This window comes from Puma concolor, chromosome D4 (assembly GCF_028749965.1).
Source record: "Puma concolor isolate L17-30 chromosome D4, mPumCon1.1.hap2, whole genome shotgun sequence".
Taxonomy (NCBI): Eukaryota; Metazoa; Chordata; class Mammalia; order Carnivora; family Felidae; genus Puma; species Puma concolor.
This window is the reverse complement of record NC_141679.1, coordinates 91,870,755-91,894,325: the sequence shown is the minus strand read 5'-3', so window position 1 is coordinate 91,894,325 and position 23,571 is coordinate 91,870,755. Positions and strand designations below refer to the sequence as shown.

General features: G+C 60.2%; 1 pseudogene across 1 annotated transcript; it reads right to left on the bottom strand.

Moving 5' to 3' along the window:
• Positions 1 to 19,245: 19,245 nt before the first annotated feature.
• Positions 19,246 to 22,407, bottom strand: LOC147575133 (histo-blood group ABO system transferase-like; annotated as a pseudogene). The gene is made up of 2 exons (XR_015243039.1): positions 22,247 to 22,407; positions 19,246 to 19,976 (listed from the first exon to the last, which is right to left on the bottom strand). The product of XR_015243039.1 is annotated as a histo-blood group ABO system transferase-like (transcript).
• Positions 22,408 to 23,571: the final 1,164 nt, after the last annotated feature.

Below are 23,571 nucleotides of genomic sequence, written 5' to 3'. Positions count from 1 at the left end.
TCACCTGATCCAGTGTCAAGTCCAGAGCCGTTGTTCTAACATCGGCTCACGTGAGAGCCCCGGAACCACAGCCAGCTCCAGCACCGGCTCCAGGACCAGCGGAAGGCCTGGAACCAGCACAGGCACCCGCGGTATCACCGGCTGCAGAGACAGAGGCAGCTCTGTCGTCAACCGACTTGCCAGGTCCGGCACCAGCCAGCTCTGGAGTCTGGGTCGGACCGACGTGCATTCCAGAGCAACGGACAAGGCAGGAGTGAACTAGACCTGGTCCTCACCGCTTCCGGCAGCACGACTAGAGCTACAGGCATCTCTAGGGCTGGAACCGGTTCTGGGATTGGATCCCCCGGGACTCTGGCACCAGCTGTGTCGCTTGCACTGGCTGCACGGCCAGCTGCAGTTCCAGGGCCAAAGCGAAGCTGCTTCAGCACCCGCTCGGGAGCCAGAGCCAGAGCCAGAGTCTACAGCAGAAGCTCTAGCTTCAGCTCCAGAGCCATATCCGGCTGCAGAAGCAGGTCTGGGTCCTCTCTGGAGGTGCCTGCGGCTCTAGCACCTTCCCTAGAGCTGGAGCCACGTCCAGCACCGCCTCTTGCCCCAGCTGCAGAGATGGGGCCAGCTCCAGCTTCAGCCCTGGGGCCAGTTCCGGGATTAGAGCCCCCGTTGGATCCAGAGCAGCTCCAGCACAGCTGTGGAACTACCCATACGAGTGTCCACGCCTTCCTCAACCGCCACCGTCGTGGGGGCCGGTATGGGGCTGGGGTCGGGACGGTCCTTGCTGGGCCGGTCACCCCAGGTACCCTGGTCACTCCACTCAGAGCTCGCCTGCCCGATCCCTCCTGGAGATCATGGTCCCGGGGGCTCTGCACCCCCGTTTTCCCAAGCAAGGCTCTCAGTGGCCCAGGAGACCGTGGAGGCTGAAAGCCAAGGCTTGTACCTGACAAATGATATAAAATTTGACCCAGAAACTCCACTTGACGGCTTGTGTCCTGAAAAAGGAGAGATTTATGGACACGGTTGATCCCTTGAGGAAGCTGGGAGTGAAAACTCAGAAACGGCCCATGTTCCAGGGCCCGGGCTCTTTGGAAATTCTGATGTGGGGACACAGGATGCAGAGGAAGAGACTTGAGTGGCCAGCACCCAGGCCCGGGGAAAGCTGGCTCGGGAAGAGCACACACCCGGCACCCGCCTCACCCCACACGCTGCACCAGAGTTTCTCCACTGGTCCTGGGACAAGCCCTGCTGGGGGAGGGTCCGCGCCTGTGGCTGCGGATGGGGGCTGCGCTCTGTGGTCCCAGAGAGGGGAGCCGGTCACTCTTCTCGCTGAGGATCGGCTGGGGCCTGTGCTTCCTCACATTGTCACCTGGGCTGCCGGTCCCCAGACCAGAAACCTGCCCGTCTGAAGGTGACCAGTGCTGCGTCCCTTGGGTTTCACTTGCCCGACTCCCTTCCCGGGACGCCCCGCATCTCTGACGCCTGCTCCCATGGGGGCTGCCTCCCCTTGGACTGGGACGGGTCTGGCCTCCATCCCGGGGAACGCACTGGCTTTGGAGCATTATTTGGTGCAGAAGACTGTGAACCGTTCTGGCCCTGGGTCGTGAGGGATGCTCTCCCCTCTGTGATGTGACCGCCCGGCCTTCTGCATCTCTTGGTTTCTGTTTGGGCCACGGGAGGACCAGCCATGTCCTGTCTGGTTCAGGCTGTGGTGTCACAGCACGCACAGGGGTCTCCACCCCCAGACCGTGCCCATTGTCACCGAAGGGGCCTCCATATTCTCACCTAATCCTTAATCCATTGTGATTTCAATATCAAAGGAGAAAAAGTCTATTTCAAACGGCCACAAAGTACAAAAATGAATCTGTCCCATCTGAAAAGTCGGTGCAGACCCAAAGGTATCTCTGGCGAGATTCCACTTGAAGGAAACCTCCAGAGTAGGTAACGGAACATGGAGAGAAAACAGACTGGGGGTCCCAGGGGCTGGAGGGGGCACGAATGGGGAGTGAGGGCTCCGGGTACACGGTGACCCTTGGGGACCGAGATATTCTGCAGCAAAATTCTGTGGCGTGGTTCACAGCATCGTGAGCGTACCCCGTGCTCAGGAATTGCACAACGTCAAATAAATAAATTTTTATTGAAGATTAATGTGGATTTGAAACAAACCATGAACAAATAATGTACCCCCTAAAAAGTAGAGGAGAGAATGGATAAGGGAGAAGAGGAAGAGTCATTCTGGTGGAGGGGTCGGGGACTGGGACTGGAGCAACAATGAGAAATACAATAAACACCCCTCGAAGGCCTTTGAGCCCTTGATTTGTGGCCGGAATCCATACGGGAACAAGGGCGGTGGCAGGAACGGTGTCGGGAGCAGAAGCAGGACCCAGCTGACTCTGTTCAGGGGCCCGCTGTCCCAGCACAGGTCCCAGGTCACCTGCTGGCTCTCCAGCCCCTGCAGGACTCGCTCCAGACTCCACCCCTGCCCGCAGAGACGCCGAGGACCCGGATGCCCTTGGGTCGGGCTCTGGAGCCGCACCGGCTTCCGCTCCTGCCCCGGACTCTTGAGAAGGAAACAGAGTTATGGTTGCAGTGGCTCCAGGGTGAGAAGAGGAAAGGTCCCACCTCACACCAGCGCCAGCCTCTCCAGGGGCCTTTGCAGACACACAACACACCCCAGAGCCTCCCCGAGAAGCCGCGGCCAGGGACCCACACCAGGACCTCTGCCCCCTGCAGGCCACAGCCCGGGGCTCTCAGTCTCTGCTCCTGGCCCCACACCAGCCCCCGGGGGCTCCTCCCTGGGTGGCCCAGCACCGCCCTGGTCCCATGAACACACATCTCCCACCCCCAGGCTTCTCACCCTCGGGTTCTGGCTCCGGGGGCTCCGGGTCCTGATCCCAGGACCCGTGAACCAGGACCCTGTGGGGGGGCCGGGGCGGTGAAGGAGGCCTTCCCAGGCCATCTCCAGGCTCTGCTTCCCAAGACCTCCCTGCAGCCACTCTCTGCCTGGGTCCAGGGTGGCCCTCCTGGGCGACGGGGCACACGCACAACTCTGTAGGGCAGGCGTATCGGGATTCGGCCAGACGTTTCCCGATGTCATCGGTTGATTTCTGTAAAGACAGTGACCCGCGGCCATCCCGGAGACATCACAGCCGTGCCTGGCCATCCTCAGTGTCCTTTCACTCTCTCCACTGTGGCTCCCAGATTGGACACCGACCTGAGTGTGCATAGACCTGTTCCTGGGACACAGTGACAACCACCTAAAGGGCTCGGGATGAACATCGGGGACAAGAGGGCCACCCCAGCACACCCTGTCCCTCCCAACCAGCCTTGACCGAGTGTGAGCCTGACAAGCCCCCCAGGCATCTGACCCCTTCATCAGCCTGCACCTGCTCGGGTGGACCCTCCACACACGACCCCTCCATCCACACAGACACACACACACACACACACACACACGGTGGGGGACATGGGGCCGCACAGGTCAGATCAGCGCGGTGTCGGGCTGGACTGGATGTCTCTGGGTCTCCCTGTGTTACCTTTGGGTCCCTGCGAGCTAGAGACCTGAGGCGACCTGTGCACGACCTGACCCACTGTCTCCAGGGTCGGGAAGCGTCGCGGCCACGGGCTCCCCTGAGCCGGCAACCGCGGGACACGGGCACACAACAGGAGAACATGTTCGTCAGGCGAAGGTGTCCCAACGAATGAGCCCAGTCGGGCGCTGTCTCCAGAACGTGGGTGCCTGGTGACCCGGGTTGTGAGTTCAATTGGGCTCTGTGACCAGGGAGGTGAGGTCACTTCCTGGGGGCCCTTACCCGGCTTCCTGATCCTACAAGAGCCCCTCCCAGGCTGCAAAGGGCTCCCCTCCACCCCATGCCCTGTCCCTACAGTGACACCAACACAGCCCAGACACGTCCCCGCGAGGCCTGGGGCGGCCAGTGCCACGGCTTTGTGGCCACAGAGCTGGGTTCAGACCTGGGCTTTCCTCCTGACCAGTGCTGGGACCCTGCACAGACCCCGTGCCTCCTGGGGCCCCCCAGTCTCCCCATCTGCACAGTGGGGTCCTTGTGGCATCTACTTGTAGGGGTGCCATCAGGGAGCCACCTGTAGACACGTCCCGTGCCTGCTATCCTGTGAGGCTCGTGGGCACACGTGGCCGTGGAAGGATGAGGAAGGGGTGCGCCTGGCACGGAACACAGGAGAGGGCAGAGTGGAGTCTCCTTGAGGTCATGGCCTCCTGCTCAGCCCAGACCCTGGTGTGTGCCGACCCCTAGGGCACCTGGACCCCAGCTTCCGGCCGGGCTCGGGGACGGACACCAGAATGTGTCCCTGTGACCTGTAGCTCTACACAACTCACCCTGTCCTTCCCAGTCACCCTTGACCTGGGGTGTGGACATGATCCTCCCATCAGCCTGCTCCTGCTCTGGGTGGCTTCCCCCCACGTCCCATCTTTACAAACACACAGCCTCACACACACTCACAGACACAAGGAGGCTCATGCGACTCACAAGTCGGATCAGGGCCGTGTCAGGCTAGACTGGCCAGTCCTCAGCCTCCCGGTGTCACCTTTTCGTCCCTCCGGGCACGTGACAAGAGGCTTCGGGGGTGAGACCGGACCCACCGTCTGCCAGTGGGAAAAGGCTCTCCCTGTGGGCTTTCCTGAGACCACAGCCTCGAGATATCAGGGCACAGCATGAGAACACGTTGCGCATTCGAAGGTCTCCAACCACGGGAGCTGAGTGGGGTGCTTCTCTAGAATGGGGGTGCCTGTGATACACACGGGGGCATCTTGGGGATCCCCTGGCCATCGGCCTGGCGTGGCTCCCCTCATGGGCATGTTGCCTGGAGACAATGTCCCCGCCCCACACCTCTTCTCTCCCCCAACCCCTGTCACCTCCAGGGTCCACTCATCCTTTGACCCCCACGCGGGTGGTTAGTTACTGGGGGGCGGGGACTGTGTTTCCATGCAATTGCGTGGACTTGTGCCCACTCGGGGATGCCCAGAGGAAAGGACCCCACATGGGATGGGTTCAGTGGTCCTCCAGGATCTTAGAGGCTCTCATTCCCTCGAAAACCCCGTGGGAAAGTGAAGCCCTGGCCTAGGAGGCCGAAACCTCCCCCAGCCCCTCTAGGCTCTGCTCACCTGGTGGGTCCCCGGCCAGTCCCTGCCTCTCCTGGCCTCAGTTTCCCGACTGTTCCATGAGCGCTAGGAGGTGGAGCTTCACCAGTCCGGCTAGAGTGGCCCCTGGCTCCCACCTTCGGGCAGGATGTGGCGCGGGAGCCTTGGGGGCGGGGAGGTGCTCCCACCAAAGGTCGAGGCAGGTGGAGCCCGCGCAGGTGCACCGGGACCATGGGACTGCGTGCACGGGACCACCTCGCGGCAGGAGCCCACAGTGCGGAAACGAGACAGACCCCGACCCTGCTGACCTGGCCCACACACTCCACTCCACTGTTCTTCATGGCGCCTGACTGAGCAACGGGAGGGGGAGGTGGACACCAGTCTAAGGGGGCAGGTGAGGCCACCTTTCCCTCCTCCCCATCCCCTCCCCCTGCCTTCCTGAGAGCCCCCTCCCCCCACAAGCGCCCCCACTTCGGACACCTTCACCTCCCTGCTTTCATCCCCCACACACCCACCGGAGGTGGGAGTCGCCGACCCCATCTTCAAAAAAGAGCACCGAGGTCCCAGAAGCTGGCATAGAGCTTGCGTGTCACAGGACTCTGACGTGGCCCCGCTGTGAGTGTGAGCCCGGGTCGCTCTGACCCGAAGCGTGGGCTTTCGCGGGACCCCGAGGAGGTGACCTCTGAAGCCAGCCTTAGAGATGAGGGTGCTCTGGATGGGAGCCATGGAGCGGGGCGGTGGTAGCAGGGGGCTCGAGGGGCAGGGATGTTGGGCTCCCTGGGGGAGGAAAACACTAGGGGAGGGGGGAGGGGAACACCCTGGGGAGGGCATCTGGCCCAGTTCACTCGGGGCTCGGACGCCAGGTAAGGAGTCGGGGGACAACGCAGCTTGCCAGGTGCAGGGGACGTGACCAGGCAGTCTCGTCAGAGCCACGGCATCCTAGATCTGGAGGGAGCTCACGGGCTTGTTATTTGCCCCCAGGCAAGAATGGATTCCCAAGCACCAGCCTGGGAGGATGATGTTGCCTCAGTCTCCTCCTCTGCAGAGCAGAGCAGGTCGTCGCCTCCTCCCGGGGCTGGATTCCCCGGCAGGTCCAGAGATGGTCTCCTGTCAGAGGAGTTGTTCAAGTGAGGTCTGTACCTCGGTGGTCTCGGAGAGGGGACCAAGGGACGTGCCCCCTGCAGCTCGGCAGATGCTCTCGTGCAAGCTGCTGATCCTCACGTCCAGGCCGGCACCGGTGATGCGGTGTCGCCCGCCGGCTGGGGGGACTGGGGCAGTGAGGAGCTGTGCTTGCGGACCCTGAGACACAGAGCTCGTGAGCGCCCAAGGCTGCCCCGGGGCGTGTGGAGGCTGAGGCTGAGCTGACGCCAGATGTCTCTGGGAAGGACCGGGAGGACAACCTGGGCCCTGGGGACTCTGGGGGGGACTAGGAGGACAGCCTGGGCCCCGGGGTCTTCGGGAGGGACTGGGAGGACAGCGCAGACCCTGGAGTCTCTGGGAAGGACCGGGAGGAAAGCCCGGGCCCTGGGGTCCCGCCTTGTTCCTGCCATGGGAGGGGTCAGTCTGCATCACCCATTTCACAGAGCAGGAGAGTGAGGCGCAGAGAAGGGAGGCAGGTGTTTCTGGGCACAGGGCTGGTCAGCAGAGAGCTGGAAAACCACCTCCGGAGCCCCCGCCAGCCCGGGCAGGGACCCCCCGAGTCGAGGGTGATCCTTCCCCTTGTGCCTGGCCACTCATTGTTCCCAGACCTTGACGGTGGCCTGTTCCTTTTGGCCACAGATATTGCTGGCCGACCAGGAGGGAGTCCAGCTGGTAGGACAGGTCTCACTACAGGACACAGGGACACCTGGGAGCTACCAGGAGCCACATTGTGGTCTCTGTCCCCGAGCCTGCCCGGCAGCTGGGGTCCAGGTGCCCTAGGTGTCGGCACACACCTGGGTCTGGGCTGAGCAGGAGGCCATGACCTCAAGGAGCCTCCACTCGGCCCTCTCCTGGTTCCTGCCCGGTCTCACCTGTCCTCCCTGAGGGGCTCCAGGGCCCGGAGCCAGCCCCTGATGGCTGCTTGGGCTCCAGCGACGAAAGATGTAGAGCCTGTGGAGCAGCTGGACCTCTTGGGGCTGGAGGGAGGGCGGCCACCCACGGGCCTTGGCAGGGGAGGATGAGGGCTTCTTAGGGTGAGGAAGAGGCCGGGACCTGGTCCCGGGGTCACGGCTCATGTATACAAAGGGCTGAAATCACTGAGTGCCCGGGGGATGGCCAGTTAAAGTAGCCCCCTGACACTTGGTTTTCCTGGAGGTGCCCCCTGGCCTCCAGGGGCCTCTTCCCACCCTCCGACTCCGCCCAGGGCTGCAGCCAGGCACAGGCCGGACCTCTGTCCAAGGTCCTGCCAGGAAGACAAGGCGGAAGGAGGAAAGGAGAAGGGCAAGGGGAGGACCGACTTCTCCCTGCCCTGAGTCGGCCTCCACTGCTGCCTCCAGGAACCCTGGCCCAGCCATGCCCCAGGGTCCAAGCACCTGGACACTGGGGTGGAGTCTGCGCTCCAGGCCAGCTGGGTGGGATGGGTGTAGTCACTGGCCATCGTGTCCCAGATGTCCAACCTACCATGCCTCGCACCCTGAGGCTTGACTGGCAGGGCGGGCGTGGTTCTGAGGCTCAGGAGAGGTTTGGTTCCCAGAGCAGTTGGCAGCGGTGGGAACATTGGTGACCAGCCAGGTGGGAAGCGGTTGGATTCATGCACATCACCGGTCCGTCTGGATCATCCACAGGTGCTGAGTGCGGGTCCCGGGCCACACCTGGCCTCCGCACGGCCCTGTGGAGGGAAGCCTGTGTACCTGGGGCACCTCCCCTCCACCTAACCCTGGGGGCGAGCCTGGGCCGTGGCCACACTGATGCACTTCCCCGTCTGACCCGCAGGGACAGAGGGACCCTGAGGAATGGCAAGGACTGGCCCAGGACAAGTGAGGTGTGCAGGGTCCAAGGAGCAGGGCTGGTCTCCAGTCCTAGGTCAACCTCTACCCCCCATGGGGTTCCCCCTGGGAACGAGAGCCCCTGAGATGCTCGGGGGTCCCTATGCACCCCAACCCTGTGAGGCTGTGACCTCTGGGCATCTCAGAAAGGCGCGTGCACACACACACACACACACACACACACACACACACACACACACATATTCTGACTGTCCCACTGGAGATCAGAGGGGATTCCACACTGGGAGGGGGTGGGTAATATGGGGGAAAGAAGAGAAAGGCTGGAGGCAGTGGGGCCATGGGGCAGGGACATCAGGATTCCTGGCAATAGCCCGGGACCCACACCATGGGGAAGGGGACATGCCGGCTGAGGGTCAGGGTGTCCCCAAGGTGTCCGGGGGGATTGCCAGGAACTAGGGGAGGATGGGGTCTGGGGTCCTGTGTCCACCACGCTGGGCCCCTGGAGCTAGGAACTGTGGACGGGGCTATGGCACAGAAGGACTCAGCTTCCTCCTCCTAAACTGGGCTGCGTCGACAGTGTCCCAAGGGTCCCACAGGCTCATAGATGAGTCTGTGTCCTGGGATCTTCATCCCTGGCCCTCTGTTCTCCCCTCCTGGGAAAATGCTTCCTACTCCCTGAAGGTCCTTCTGAGCAGAGGGCAGCCAGGGGGCTTGGAGGACCGAGGACCTGGGTTTGCAGCACGTGGCTGAGCAGCGGACCCTGGTGTGGGGACCGAGGTCAAGACCCTCCTTGATGGAGCCTCGGGCCCTCATTAGGAAGTAGTTCCCCAAGCAGTGCCCTGGCTGGGCCGAGGAGGCCTCATGAGGGAGCTGAGCACCCGGCCTGGGGAGGGACACGGGCCACAAGGGAGGCTTCTGAGGGTTGTCACCTGGACCCTGGAGCCCAGAGGCCCTGCTCCCGCGAGACACACAGAGACAGACAGAGTCCGAGGCAGAGAAAAAGAATGGACCCACGAGAGAGGAAGTGAGAAATTCCAAGCATCGGACCAGAAATGACACCAGGTCATCATATTCTAGCCCTTAGAACCCGCTCACACGGGCCGTCCACCCGGGAGGGGAGGGGGTGACAGAGGCACGTGGGACCAGGATTCGGGAAGGCTGGGAGCCACGGTGGGGACCGCCCAGCACGTAGGCCCAGACCAGGCGCTGAGACCCGAGCCCAAATGCAATGGGGCCTCTGGAGTGCGTGTCCGGTGGGCACAGATCTTGAACAAGTTCACCTCCAACTTACCCCGGACCTGGGACCCAGGCAGCAGGGGTGGCTGTGCCTGGACACGGAACAGACCCAGCCCACCCCTTCCTCATCCTTCCACGGCCACGTGTGCCCACGAGCCTCATGTGATAGCAGACATGGGACGTGTCTACAGGTGGCTCCCTGATGGCGCCCCTACAAGTAGATGCCAGAAGGACCCCACTGTGCAGACGGGTGACTGGGGGCCCCGGGAGGCACAATGCAGGGTCCCAGCACTGGTCAGGAGGAAAACCCAGGTCTGAACCCAGCTCTGTGGCCACAAAGCCACGGCCCCGGCTGCACCAGGCCTCGCGGGGACGTGTCTGGGCTGTGTTGGTGTCACTGTAGGGACAGGGCATGGGGTGGAGGGGAGCCCTTTGCAGCCTGGGAGGGGCTCTTGTAGGAGCAGGAAGCCGGGTAAGGGGACCCCAGGAAGTGACCTCACCTCCCTGGTCACAGAGCGCAACAGAACTCGGAACCCGGGTCACCAGGCACCCACGTTCTGGAGACAGCGCCCGACTGGGCTCATTCGTTGGGACACCTTTGCCTGACGAACATGTTCTCCTGTTGTGTGCCGGTGTCCCGCGGCTGCCGGCTCAGGGGAGCCTGTGGCCGCGACGCTTCCCGACCCTGGAGACAGTGGGTCAGGTCGTGCACAAGACGCCTCAGGTCTCTAGCTCGCAGGGACCCAAAGGTAACACAGGGAGACCCCGAGACAGCCAGTCCAGCCCGACACTGCTCTGATCTGACCTGTGCGGCCCCAGGTCCCCTCCCGTGTGTGTGTGTGTGTGTGTGTGTGTGTGTGTATGTGTGTCTGTTTGTGTGGGGAAGGAGGGGTCGCGTGTGGAGGGCCCACCTGAGCAGGTGCAGGCTGATGAAGGGGTCAGATGCCTGGTGGGTGGGTCATGCTCACACCCCAGGTCAAGGCTGGCTAGGAGGGACAGGGTGTGCTGGGGTGGCCCTCTTGTCACCAACGTTCATCCCGAGCCCTGTGGGTGGATGTCACTGTGCTCCGGGTGCAGGTCTGTGCACACTCAGGTCTGTGTCCGATCTGAGAGCTACAGGGGGAGAGGGCGGAAGGACACTGAGGATGGCCGGGCGGGGCTGTGATGTCTCCGGGCCGTCCACGGGTCACTGTCTTTACAGAAATCAACCGATGAAATCGGGAAACGATTGGCAGAATCTGGATTCACCCGCCCTACAGAGTTGTGCCTGTGCCCCGTCGCCCAGGAGGGCCACCCTGGACCCGTGGAGAGAGTGGCCGCACTGAGGTTTGGGGAAGCAGGGCCTGGAGTTGGCCTGGGAAGGTCTCCTCCAGCGCCCCGGCCCCGCCGTAAGGTCTTCGTTCACCGGTCCTGGGACCAGTACTTGGAGTCCAAGGAGTCAGAGCCCGAGGGTGAGAAGGCTGGGGGTGGGCGATGGGGGTGCACGGGGCCCGGGTGGTGCTGGGCCACCCTGGGAGGAGCCCCCGGGGGCTGGTGTGGGGCCAGGAGCGGACTGAGGGCCTGTGCTGCGGACTGCAGGGGGGCAGAGGTCCTGGTGTGGGTTCCTAGCCGCGGCTTCTTGGGTAGGCTCTGGAGTGAGTTGTGTCTCTGCAAAGGCCCCTGGAGAGGCCGGCGCTGGGTGGGATGGGGGACCTTCCCTCCTCTCACCCTGAGGCCTTGGAGCACTGCAACCATCACTCTGTTTCCTTTTCAAGAGTCCGGTGCAGGAGCAAAAGCCGGGTCGGCTCCAGAGCCCGGCCCAAAGGCATCAGGGGCCTCGGCGTATCTGCAGGCAGGCGTGGTATCTGGAGCGACTCCTGCAGGGGCCCGGGAGCCAGCAGGTGACCTGGGACCTGTGCGGGACAGCGGGCACCTGAGCAGAGTCAGCTGGGTCCTGCTCCTGCTGGTTCCACTGTTCCCGCTTTCGCTCCCAACACTGCTCCTGCCATCGCCCTTCTCCCCGCCCCTTCCACTGCCCCTGATCCCACATGGATGTCGGCCAAAAATCAAGGGGTTGAAGACCTATACAGGGTGCTTTTTTTATCTTATTTTATTTTTTGTTTATTATATTTTATTTCAAATTCATTCTCCAATCCCTGACCCCGAATCCCCACCAAAATGTCTCTTCCTCTTCTCCCTTATCCTTTTTCCCTTCTATTTTTCAGCTGTTATGTTATTTGTTCATTAGTTATAATCTATATTAATCTTCAATAAAATGTTTTATTTATTTTACGTTGTGCAATTCCTGAGCCCTGGGTACGCTCACAACGCTGTGAACCTCGCCACAGAATTTTGTTGCAGAATATCTCGATCCCCAAGGGTCACCGTGTACCCAGAGCTCTCACTCCCCTTTCGTGCCCCCTCCAGCCCCTCGGAACCCCCAGTCTGCTTTCTCTCCATGTTCCGTTTCCTAGTCTGGAGGTTTCCTTCAAGTGGAGTCTTGTAAGAGATACCTTTGGGTCCGCACCGACTTTTCAAATGGGACAGATTCATTTTTGTACTTTGTGGTCATTTGAAATAGAATTTTTCTCCTTTGATATTGAAATCACAATGGATTAAAGATAAGGGGGGACAAAGGAGGCCCCTTCGGTGACAATGGTCTCGGGGTGGAGACCCCTGTTTGTGCCGTGACTCCACAGCCTGATGCCAGAGAGGACACGGCTGGTCCTCCTGTGGCGAAAACAGAAACCGGGAGATGCAGAAGGCCGGACGGTCACACCACAGAGGGGAGAGCATCCCTCACGACCCAGGGCCAGAAGGTTCACAGGCCTGTAGGCCAAATAATGCGCCAAAGGCAGTGCGTTCCCCGGGATGGAGGCCAGACCCGTCCCAGTCCAAGGGGAGGCTACCCCCACGGGAGCATGCGTCAGAGATGCGGGGCGTCCCGGGGAGGGACTCGGGCAAGTGAAACCCGAGGGAGGCAGCGGTGGTCACCTTCGGACGGGCAGGTTTCCGGTCTAGGGACCGGCAGCCCAGGTGACAATGTGAGGAAGCAGAGGCCCCAGCCGATCCCCAGCGAGAAGTTCTTGTCCTGCAGGGGACCGGCAGGCCCAGTACTGGGAGAGCCCCCAGAGCCCGGGATCGGCCCTTCCCCAGCCCCATGTGGGGCCCCAGGCAGGTTGGTCAGCTCTGCTCCCCTGATTCAGTGGGTAGGGGCCCTCAGCGGGTGGTGGGATCCCCCAAGAGTAGGGACCCCGAGCCCCAGGACGCCAAGATGCACGCCTGCGGGTAGGACAATCCAAAGTGAAGGAGATGGGCTTCCTGACCCAGCTCATCTTACTAGTGAACCAGGCTGTGCTATTAGCCTCGGTGTCTCCATGTGTGACATGGGGACGTAACGGGCCTTCATTTGTCTGGCGCATTCCCTGAGATGAGGTGGAATCGTGGCCTGGTGCCTTCAGGACACAAAGGGCCACCTGGAAGGCTGTCCAGAGTCCCCCAGGGCACAGGATTCCGGAAGCCCCTCCTTGGCCCCTGCCCGCTGTCCCCCTTCTGGGAACACTCAGTGTTGTTTGTGGAAGAGGTGGAGACGATCCAGGAGGTCAGCAGGTCCCATGTGGAGGAAGGTCAGCGCTGGAGGGACAGAAGGACGTGTCCCGTGCCCACTTCCAGTGCCCGAGCGGTGACACCCTCTGACCTGACCTGGTGTGGACCCCGCTTCTGTGGTTTCACTCCCTCCCTCCTTCCCTCCCTCTTTCCCTCCCTCCTTCTGTAATTCAGCCGGGGATCTCAGGTGCCTCCCGTTTGCCGACCACCATGACCTCATCGGTTTGCACGACCCAACGGGGTCCCCCACGTGGCATCTTCCTTGGCACAGTCTGAATGTTCCTGGCTGTGTTCCCTTTGGCAAGTCTGGGAGGGAGGCCTCTGCCCATGTTCCCGGCAAGGAAACACGAGTCCAGAAGGTCCAGACGACCTGCCCCAAGTGCCAGCATGTGGAGCCTGGACAGAGGGTGGTCCCTGAGCAGAGGAGGACTTGGGCCCACGCAGCCCGGAGGAGGAAGGGGAGCACCGTGCCGGCCTGGAGCTCAGGGCTTCTGGGAGACGGTGTCCTAACCAGACTGGCTCTGTCCCCAGCGCCGTCGGGGTACCCGTGCTCCCTGGGGCACGTGGCCCTGGCTGGCAGGAGAGGTGGTGCCTCTGGGGCAGGACAGAGCCCTCAGGCAGAGCGGAGGGTCGCAAGTGCTCCCCAAGGGGCAGGTGGACTCGGGCGCCCTGAGGTGGCATCACCGGGACAGCAGTGCCTGCGGCTGGGGTCCCCATACCTGTCCCCTCCTCGGGCCCAGCAAGGCCCGTCTGCATGGCGTTTACCCCCAAACACAAAGTCTGGGCCAGGAACCACCCTCTTCAAGGCCTTGCCCCCATTCTCTCTGCCCACCTCAAGTTACAAAAATGGACAATAGTTCAGGTGGCGGTGGATGCCCAGAGATGTTTGTGTTTCTGACCCACGTTGTGACGTCGCTGTGTCCGGCCGGCCGTGGAGTCGCGGAGAAGCAGGTGGAACATCTGGCAGCCACCAGGACCCGGCCCTGCAGGGGGCGGGGCTTGGCTCCAGTGGAAGGTTGGCGACCCGCCCACCGTTCAGCTCTGCAGCCCCCGCTCCCCGAGCCTCATCATTGCTGCTCCGTGAAGCTGCTACTGTTTGCTTTTCGGGGCTGTGACTTGTCTGAACCGCGTGAGGTCTGTTTCCTTTGTTGTGTGTGGCCCCTGGAGTCTCTGTGCGGCCAACTCAGGGGTCACTCAGCGGCCGGGCAGAGAGGTCGCCCGCGTCTCTAAGTTATAGAGAGGAGGTTCCCACAACCTTGCCCTCGGGTTCGAATAACGTTGGGGCGGCTCAGAGAACTCAGACAAGCCTGTCACCTCCTAGATCGCCCGTTTGTCACACAGGACAGCACTCGGGACCAGCGGGGCGGAAGGGATGGGGAGCACAGGGCAAGGTGCAGAGGAGGCTCGGAGCCCCCCTGCTCTCTGCCCATCATCTGTGCTTCCTGACCGATCAGGTCCTTCCTCCCAGCTCATCTCGTAACGCCAGCCAAAGACCCTGAGGGTAGCCAAACTAACCCTCAAGCCATAGGGACGGACATCCCTGACGTCAGCAAGACCCCGCGGGATTGACCCCAAGACAGCGATCGACCCAACCTTCACTGTCCACCTCAAGTACCCATGACCATTGTCCTAGATTGTCCTCATGTAAAATCTAGGAAACAAATAAAACTTCACAAGGGGGGGGGGCACCTGTCATGATCTCGCAGCTTGTGAGTTCGAGCCCCGCATCAGGCTCTGTACTAACAGCTCCGAGCCTGGATCCTGCTTCCGATTCTGTGTCTCCCTCTCTCTCTGCCCCTCCCCTGCTCATACTCTGTCTCTCCTGTCTCAAAAATAAATAAACATTAAAAAAATTAAAAAAAGAAAGAAAAAGAGAGAGAGAGAACCACCCCCAGGACTGTCTGCAGCACCTTGAGATGTCAGCCCCCTGTCTTCCCAGTGCCGGCCTCACCGAAATGGATCCTTTCTTGAGTCACCACCCTTTCCTGTGTCTCTCTGCCCTTGGCTTTTGTCAGCGGTGAGTGGCCAAACCTGGTCTGTTGGGACCCTCGAAGCCAGTGCCCGTGCACACTCGGGCCCCGTGACAGTAACCGAGCATGTCACACTCTCTGCTCTCTCCACGTGTTCACCAGTCGGATGGGCGTTCGGGGAGGCTTCATTACACGGGCACGATTGATTGGATCACTGGTCACTGGGGACTGAACGCCGTCTCCGGCCCCTCTCCCTCCCCAGAGGTGGGGGGAGGGGATGGAAAGTTCCAGTCATCTAATCGCAGGGTTGGCTCCCCCAGCAGCCAGCCTACCTCTCAGGTAGAGTCCAAAAGCCACCCATGAACACAGCAAAAGGCAGTGTCACGGTTTTCATCACTCGGGAAATTGGGGAAATCTGTGCCAGAAACAGGGGCGAAGACCAAATATATATTTACCGTGAAGCACAGTATCACGGTGCGTATTCAGTGGTGCACAACCGATGCCCAGATCTTTTGCATCTTGCAGAACCGGAACTCTATACCCGGTGGGCAACAACTCCCGGTCTCCCCCTCCTGCCCAGCTCCCCAAAACCACCCTGCTCCTTCTGCTTCTGTGAGGCCGACCACTCTACATACCTCATCTCATAGAAGTGGAACCATGCAACGTTTGTGTTTTCGTGACTTGCTTAGTTCACTTCGCATCCTGTCCTCAAGGTTCACCCACATGGCAGGTGTCAGCAATTCCTTCCCTCTGAAAGCTGGGTGATGAACCAATGCACGTTCCTACCACATTTTGTTCATCCATCACTCACTGGTGGAGGTGGACGCTGGGGGTGATCCTGTCTCTTGTCTGCTGGGAATTGTGCTGCTGCAACTTGGGTGTGCAAATAACTCTTCACAATCCTGCTTTCAATTCTTTGAATGTGTATCCAGAAGTGGAATGGCTGCATCATATGGCGGTTCCATTTTTAATGTTTGAGGAAACACCACACTGCTTTCCAGAGCGGTGGCAGATTTTACTTTCCCACCAACAGGGCACGAGGGTTCTGATTTCTCCACATCCTCACCAATACTGGTTATGTTCTGGTTTTTCTCTTTGCTGTTTATAATAGTAGCCCCATCCTAGCCTGATCGGGGTTGGGGGGGAAGTAGACTCAAATTGTTAAAATCAGGAATGAACATGGAGACATCACTACCAACCTTACAGAAATAAAGAGGATTATAAGACGATACCACAAAGAGTTTTCCACCAGCACATCAGACAGCCTAGATAACACGGGTAAATTTCTGGGCGCCTGGGCGGCTCATTCATTAAGACTGACTTCGGCTCAGGTCATGATCTCACAATTTGTGTGTTCAAGTCCCACATCAGGTGAGCTCAAGCCCCACTTCAGGTAAAACACAGGTTCCAGTGAGCCCCACTTCTCCGTCTCTCTCTCGCTCTCTCTCTCTCGCTCTAAAAAACAACAACAACAACAACAATAAATTCCTAGAAATAAAAACACTACCAAAAGCAACTCAAGAATAAATAATAAATCTGAATAGACCTATAGTAAGAGATTGAATCAGGAATCAAAACCCTCCCAACAAAGAAAATCTCAGTGCCAGGATTCACTGCTGGTTAATTCTACCAACCATCTGACAAAGAATTAACACGACTTGTCCCCAAATTCCTCAAAAAGAGAGGAGGGGACACTTCCTAATGCATTCACCATTGTTATCTTCTCCCTGGGAGATATTGTTCTCGTGGTTTCCTTCAGGTATTTGTGCATATTTGAAATAGTTGGTTTTAAGTAAGTCTAGAGAGTCTAATGCATGAGCTTCCTCAGGAACGGTTTCCGTCAATTGCTTTGTTTTCAACAGTCTACGGGCTCCATGTTCTTGTTTCTTTGCACACCTCAAAAGTGTTTTTTAGTTGGGGTGCCCGGGTGGCTCAGTTGGTTAGGTATCCGACTTCAGCTCAGGTCACGATCTCATGATTTGTGAGTTTTGGTCCCGCATCAGGCTCTCTGCCGTCAGCACAGAGCCCACGTAGGATCCTCTGTCCCCCTCTCTCTCTGCCCCCCATTCATTCTTTCTCTCTCTCAAAATAAATAAATGAACTTTTTGTAAAAAGTGTCTTGGGGGAGGCACCTGGGTGGCTCAGTCGGTTAAGCGTCTGACTTCAGCTCAGGTCATGATCTCATGGTTTGTGGGTTCGGACCCCACGTCAGGCTCTGTGCTGACAGCTTGGAGCCTGGAGCCTGCTTTGGATTCTGTGTCTCCCTCTCTCTCTGCCCCTCCCTACTTGCGCTCTGTCTCTGTCTCTGTCTCTCTGTCTCTCAAATAAACATTAAAAAAATCTTAAATGTTTTTTGTTGAAAATTGACATTTTGAATAGTATAATGTACAACTCAAATATCAGTCTTCCCCTCCAGGGTTTACTGGCACAGCTCGCAGTAGTTGCTACAGTAGTGACTTTTCTGAACTAATTGTGTAAAATCTGTATTCCTTGTCGTGTGTGGTCACCGAAGTGTCTGTTCTGTGAATGTAGTGCTCTTTGGGCAGACATTTCCTTAAACACCCAGAACCACCGCCCCCCCAAAAGAAGAAAACAACCTCCAGTCTTTATAGATGGGGAGGACATGGTCTGCAAAGATCAGGGTACACCTTCCACACCACCCAGGCTGTTTACAACTCTGCCTTGACCTTTACTTCCTAATTGCAGAGTCTGACAGTCACCAGAGGGGAGAGCCGGGGCCCTTCTCAGGTCTTTCCTGAACATGCACCCAGCCCATGCGTGCAAGCGTCCTAGAGGCTCAGGAATAATGGGCCAGAGGTTCTAGGTCCTTATTCCCTAAAGCTCCTCACCACTCGGCCTTTCTTCCAGTCGTTCTGCTCGGTTCAGCCATTGCCTTAGGCAGCCGAGACTAACATATGCCTTGAAATGTTTTGAACATTTAGTGCCCTCCGGTAGCCACCTCACCACTGGGAGAGTTGGTGGCCAGCAAGAAGTCACAGATGACACCAAGGGTCTGGACCTGGTGTTTCTCTCCTGACATGGGGACACCTGCGGAAGGAGCAGGTACATGACACGGACGGGTGGGCAGGGGAGGCCCGAGGCCCCCACGGGTGTGTGTCTGGCATCTGGACTGAACAGTTCGGTTCAGATGGGGTGGGATGGGTGAGGCCCAAGGGACGGGGCCCCGGGGTCCTTCAGGCTGAGGAGGAAGATGAGGGGAGCACAGGGGACTGAGGAGGCTCAGGTTAGACAAGACAGAGCTGAGCAACTCCTCTGGGGGAAAAGTGGGTCAGGTCCAGGCTCACGGGGACAGACCCTGAGGCCACTGTGCTTCATGAAATAAGCCAGTCCCTAAAGGACCGATATTGGAGGACCCTGCTCATGATGGACTGAAACAGTCAGATTCATAGGCGTGGGAGGAGCAGTGGGTGCCGGGCCTGGGGAGGGGGATGGGTGGGGGAGGGTTAGGGTCTAGTGGGCAGACCCAGAGTTTGGGGTGACGAAAAAGTCGTGAAGATGGATGGAGGGGACAGTTGCAGAACAGTGAATGTACCTATTGCCACTGAATTGTACACCTGAACACGGTTAACATTATCAAGGTTATAGGGGCGCCTGGGAGGCTCAGTCGGTTGAGCGTCCAACTTCGGCTCGCGGTTCGCGGGTTCGAGCCCCGCGTCGGGCTCTGTGCTGACGGCTCGGAGGCTGGAGCCTGCTTCGGATGGTGTGTCTCCCTCTGTCTCTGCCCCTCCCCGCTAGCTCATAGTCTCTCTCTCTCTCTCAAAAATAAATAAACCTTAAAAAAATAAAAAAATAAATAGAAAAGCATCCGACATAAAACTGGAGCCGTTTACAGCGGCAAGTGACCCAGAAATTGTAACAGTTGGCCAACGTCACGGAGAAATAGCAGTGGCAACGCGGACCGCCCTGTCCTTGATGTGAGAAGGGAGACGCAAGGCGGAGAGAGTGCAGCACTCAGGCCTGGCCGGGGCCTCGAGGAAGTGCACAAGGCAGGTTTCGGGACAACCCGCAATTCCCTTCATCCGCCAGAAACATTTTAGTGGCAGTGACAGGGCAAGCGCGACACCCACAACACCGCAGTGACCGAGGGAGGCCACGGGGGTGGGGGGGCTGTCCTGCCCCAGCGGGCGGCGGGCTGTGCCTCAGGCTGCCGGGAACCCAGGCGCCAGCCAAGGGGGTCCTGATCCGGCCTCACCTTCACGTCCTGCCCGCGGCTGCAAGCGACCTTTCAACTCTCACCAGGAACCCGAAGAGCAAGGGGTCTTGCTGGAGCCGCGCCCCCCGGCAGGCCCCCGGTCAGGCCTAACTGTGCCCGTGCCCTATGCGGGCGGCGCGGGGCCTCGGCGATGTCCCGCGACCGGACAGAGAAAGGGAGCGGCGATAGCCCATCTTCTCTGATGGCTGGGGTCAGGGTGGCACCCCTGACGGACACTAGGCCAGCCCGTCTTCAGTCCCGGATGCCCCGGTGACTCTTGGGCACGGTCACATACCTCAGCTTCTTCGCGACGGCGGGCCAGCCCAGCAGTTGTTTGTCCCACAGGTACTCGGGGGACAGCACCTTGGTGGGCTTGTGGTCGAGCAGGTACCTGTTCAGGTGGCTCTCGTCGTGCCACACGGCCTCGATGCCGTGGGCCCGGTCGACCACCATGGCCTGGTGACAGGCCGACGTGAGCCGCAGAACCTCGGCCACCGACCCCCCGAAAAAGCCTCCCGCGTAGTAAAAGTCGCCCTCGTCCCTGGGGACGTGCGCCTGGGACTGCGGCCGGCGCTCGTAGGTGAAGGCCTCGCGGGCCGCCCCGTAGAAGCCGGGGTGCAGGGTGCCGAAGAGCGGGGACAGGATCTCCACGCCCACGTGGTCGCGGAACCTCATGTCCACGTCCGCGCACACCAGATACTCCACCTCGTGGAGGAAGCGCCGCCGGGAGAAGTTGCGGATCATCTCCATGCGGTGCGTGGACACATCCTGCCAGCGCGAGTAACTCCGGACCTCCAGGACCACCACCTGCCTCCCTTCCCCGGGGGCACGCGGGGCACATCCCCCGGCCGGTCGGTGAACACGCGTAGTAGGAGACCTTGTGTCCCACCATGAAGTGCTTCTCCGCCGTCTGCAGGAACAGCTCCAGGAAGGCCACGTATCTACAGGGACAGGGGACAGGGCGGGAGGAGGGTCGCTGCCAGAGGCTGGCGGCAGGAGCCCAAAGCCGGGGCCGCGGACCTGTGCGCCTTATCGAGGAGACAGACCCTGGGCTGCTGAAGGAACAGCCGCTGTCCTGGCCTGTCCTGGGCGAGTCTGCCCGCGGCGCCTCCCTAACCTCTGCCCCGGGGGACGGGGGACCATCAGCGCCCCATCTTACAAAGGGGAGCGAGCCTGAGGCGGAGGAGGCTGGAAACCCGTGCGGCCACGAGTCAGCATGCTGGAGCCAGCAGCGCACCCCCGTGCCGAGCTCCCCTGGCAGACCCCCTCCACCCGCGATACCCGCCCCTGGCAAATCCCCTGCAGGTTCCCACCTGCTGTGAGGGAGTCGAGACCCTTCGGGCACAGCTCTGGTCAACGTGCCCTCGCAGACTTCGCAGAACCTGCAGGGCCGGCCACCTGCCCGTCTTGGCTCAGTGGTCGGTCCCTGGCCCCCCAGGACTGTGTCTGCCCCTGCAGGGCCCTCCCTTGAAGGCTACTGGGCCCTCAGTCAACGGCGGGTATTCCGAGAAGGCGTCACCCCCCCCATCTCCCCCAGATCAGGACTCAGACCCAGCATGTGGCCAGGGGAGGCAAAAGAGGGCCCTTGGAGGAAGAGGGGGCTTGCTCGGGCCCCAGCACTGAACGCGAGCGTGGAAGCTTCTGGGTCCAGGTCTGTATCTCCCCAACCCCAAGAGGTTGGAAGTCTTCTCCAACCGCCTCCCACGGCTGGTCCCTCTTCAAGGGGGCTCGCTGCTCCCCACCCTGCACACAGCAGCTCCCCCGTCATCGGGCAAGTGCAGTGAGCCCCTCGGTGACAGTTTTTTGAGCAGGCCCTAAGGCTACTTCCCAGTGCCTGGCCCAGAAACCCCTCCCACAGGGAAGGTGGGCACTCCGTTTCAATAGGGGACATGCACACACACACACACACACTCACACACACACACCCCTGCCCAGCCACCAGTCAGGTCACCAGGGGCAAGTCCAGACCCAGCCGATGTGATCGTGGGTTCACAGCTCGACTCGGGGAGTCCGGTTTCCTCTGAGGACATGCCCACCACCTGCCCACCCCCTGGGGACTGCACTCGGAGCCCAGAGGGGACACACACGGACAGCCAGCTCACGTGCAGCAGGCAGCTACTGGCACTGGCCGAGGAGCCTGGGCAGTGAAGCTTCTGGTTGGCGATTTCAGCCGCTTGTCTCCAGGGACTGGAGTAAGATTCTGAGGCGACCCTGTGCCCTTCTTACTCCCTGCACTTGGGGCCAAGACCTGGGAAAGGGGTTCCAAAGGCCTCAGGGCCATCCTCTGGGGTCTCGGGTGAACTCTGCGGAGGGAGGAAGCCCCACCTGTCCACACGCAGGCCCAGCACCTACGAGCTTTCACTTCGCCCGTGGCGATCCCGAGAGAGGATGCTGTCGTCAGCCCCACTTTCCAGAGGCTCAGAGAGACCACGCCACTTACCTGCGGCTGCCCAGCTCATTCAGCGGAAGTCACCTGACCCTGGAGTCCCAGGGCCTCACTGCTCAGCTCCCTCACAGGAGCCTGGGGTCTGGCACCGAGTGCTGTGCCTGACCTGGCTGTCCCCCCTCCATGACCGTCACCCTATAAGGGAGCACACAGGAGCCCAGCTCCACAGGCACTGGCTTCCTACCCGTCCAAGGAAGCACACAGCCTCCTCCCTTCTGCTACTGTGGCCGGAGGAGGGCTCCCCTGCCGCCAGGATGTTGGGGTGCTCTGCTCCTTCCTTGACTCAGCAGAGGAGCAACCTGGGATCACTGATGGGTCTGGAGCTGCCTTCCTGGGTGACGTGCAGCCTTCGGAAAGAGAGTCAGGTGGTGTCCACTCCCTGAGCCCGGGAAGACTGCTGAACACGTGGACTTTCACATTAACCCCTAGGAGGACAGGCTGGGTCCCCACCCACCGTGTGCTGAACACACAGCCAGACCTGATGTCCTCGGTCTCTCCTACATCCCGGTCCCCACCCTCTGTCATCTCATCTACTTACTTTTTTTTTTAACGTTTATTTATTTTTGAGAAACAGAGAGAGAGCATGAGCAGGGGAGGGGCAGAGAGAGACGGAGACACCGAATCCCAAGCAGGCTCCAGGCTCTGAACTGTCAGCACAGAGCCCGATGTGGTCGGGCTCGAACTCATGGACCGCGAGATTCTGACCTGAGCTGAAGTCGGACGCTGAACAGAATGGGCCACCCAGGCGCCCCGTCACCTACTTACTTTTTGATCGCAAACACCGTTAGTCCGATGGTGGTGTTCTGGAGCCGGACCTGCTCATTCAGGATGTCAATGTTGAAGGTCCCTTCCCAGACGATGGGGGCCAGCCAAGGGGTGAGGACAAGGACATCTTTCCTACTGTGGCACAAGAGAGCCACCCGGTGTCAGTAGCATGACAGTGAACACACAGAGGGCCCTGGTGCATCACCACCCCCACCCGGGACCCCACCCCACCCCACCCACCCAGCGTGCACCCCATCAGGGACCCACAGGGCTGACCCTCCTTCCAGAAGGCCTTCACATGTGCAAGAAACAAATGACATGGAAATCAAAACTCAGACTCGTGCAAATCACTCGCAGCCCTTAGCGAACACTGGACCCTGCTGGACCTCAGCGTGGGAGCTGGGATTTGCCAGCGAGGGGCGGGGGCCGTCCTCCGGGAAGGAGGAGGCGCCCCTTGGGCATTTTTTGGTGGACAGAGAAAGGACGGAGAATAATTGGTGGGCTCCAAATTCAGACTCAGAAGCTGCCGAAGCAAGTTCCCGCCGACTTTTCAGTGAAACCGCCTTTTAATGCATATGGTGAGTTTGGGGAGGTGTTCAGCAAGTTAGTGACAAGGGTGTTAGCACGTTGGGCTGGGGGTAAACCATCCTGAGATAAAACAACACGATGGGAATGAGTCTGCAGGAAGATGGAGACCAGACACGTCCCAGTCCATGGGAGCAGGCATCAGAGATGCGGGGCGTCCCGGGGAGGGACTCGGGCAAGTGAAACCCAAGGGACGCAGCGCTGGTCACCTTCAGACGGGCAGGTTTCTGGTCTGGGGACCGGCAGCCCAGGTGACAACGTGAGGAAGCACAGGCCCCAGCCGATCCCCAGCGAGAAGTGTGACCGGCTCCCCTCTCTGGGACCACAGAGCGCAGCCCCCATCCGCAGCCACAGGCGCGTACCCTCCCCCAGCAGAGCTCGTCCCAGGACCACGGAGAGACTCTGGTGCAGCGTGTGGGGTGAGGCGGGTGCCGGGTGTGTGCTCTTCCCGAGCCAGCTTTCCCCGGGCCTGGGTGCTGGCCACTCAAGTCTCTTCCTCTGCATCCTGTGTCCCCACATCAGAATTTCCAAAGAGCCCGGGCCCTGGAACATGGGCCGTTTCTGAGTTTTCACTCCCAGCTTCCTCAAGGGATCAATTGTGTGCATAATTGTCGGCTTTCAGCCTCCACAGTCTCCTGGGCCACTGAGAGCCTTGCTTGGGAAAACGGGGGTGCAGAGCCCCCAGGACTATGATCTCCAGGAGGGATTGGGCAGGCGAGCTCTGAGTGGAGTCACCAGGG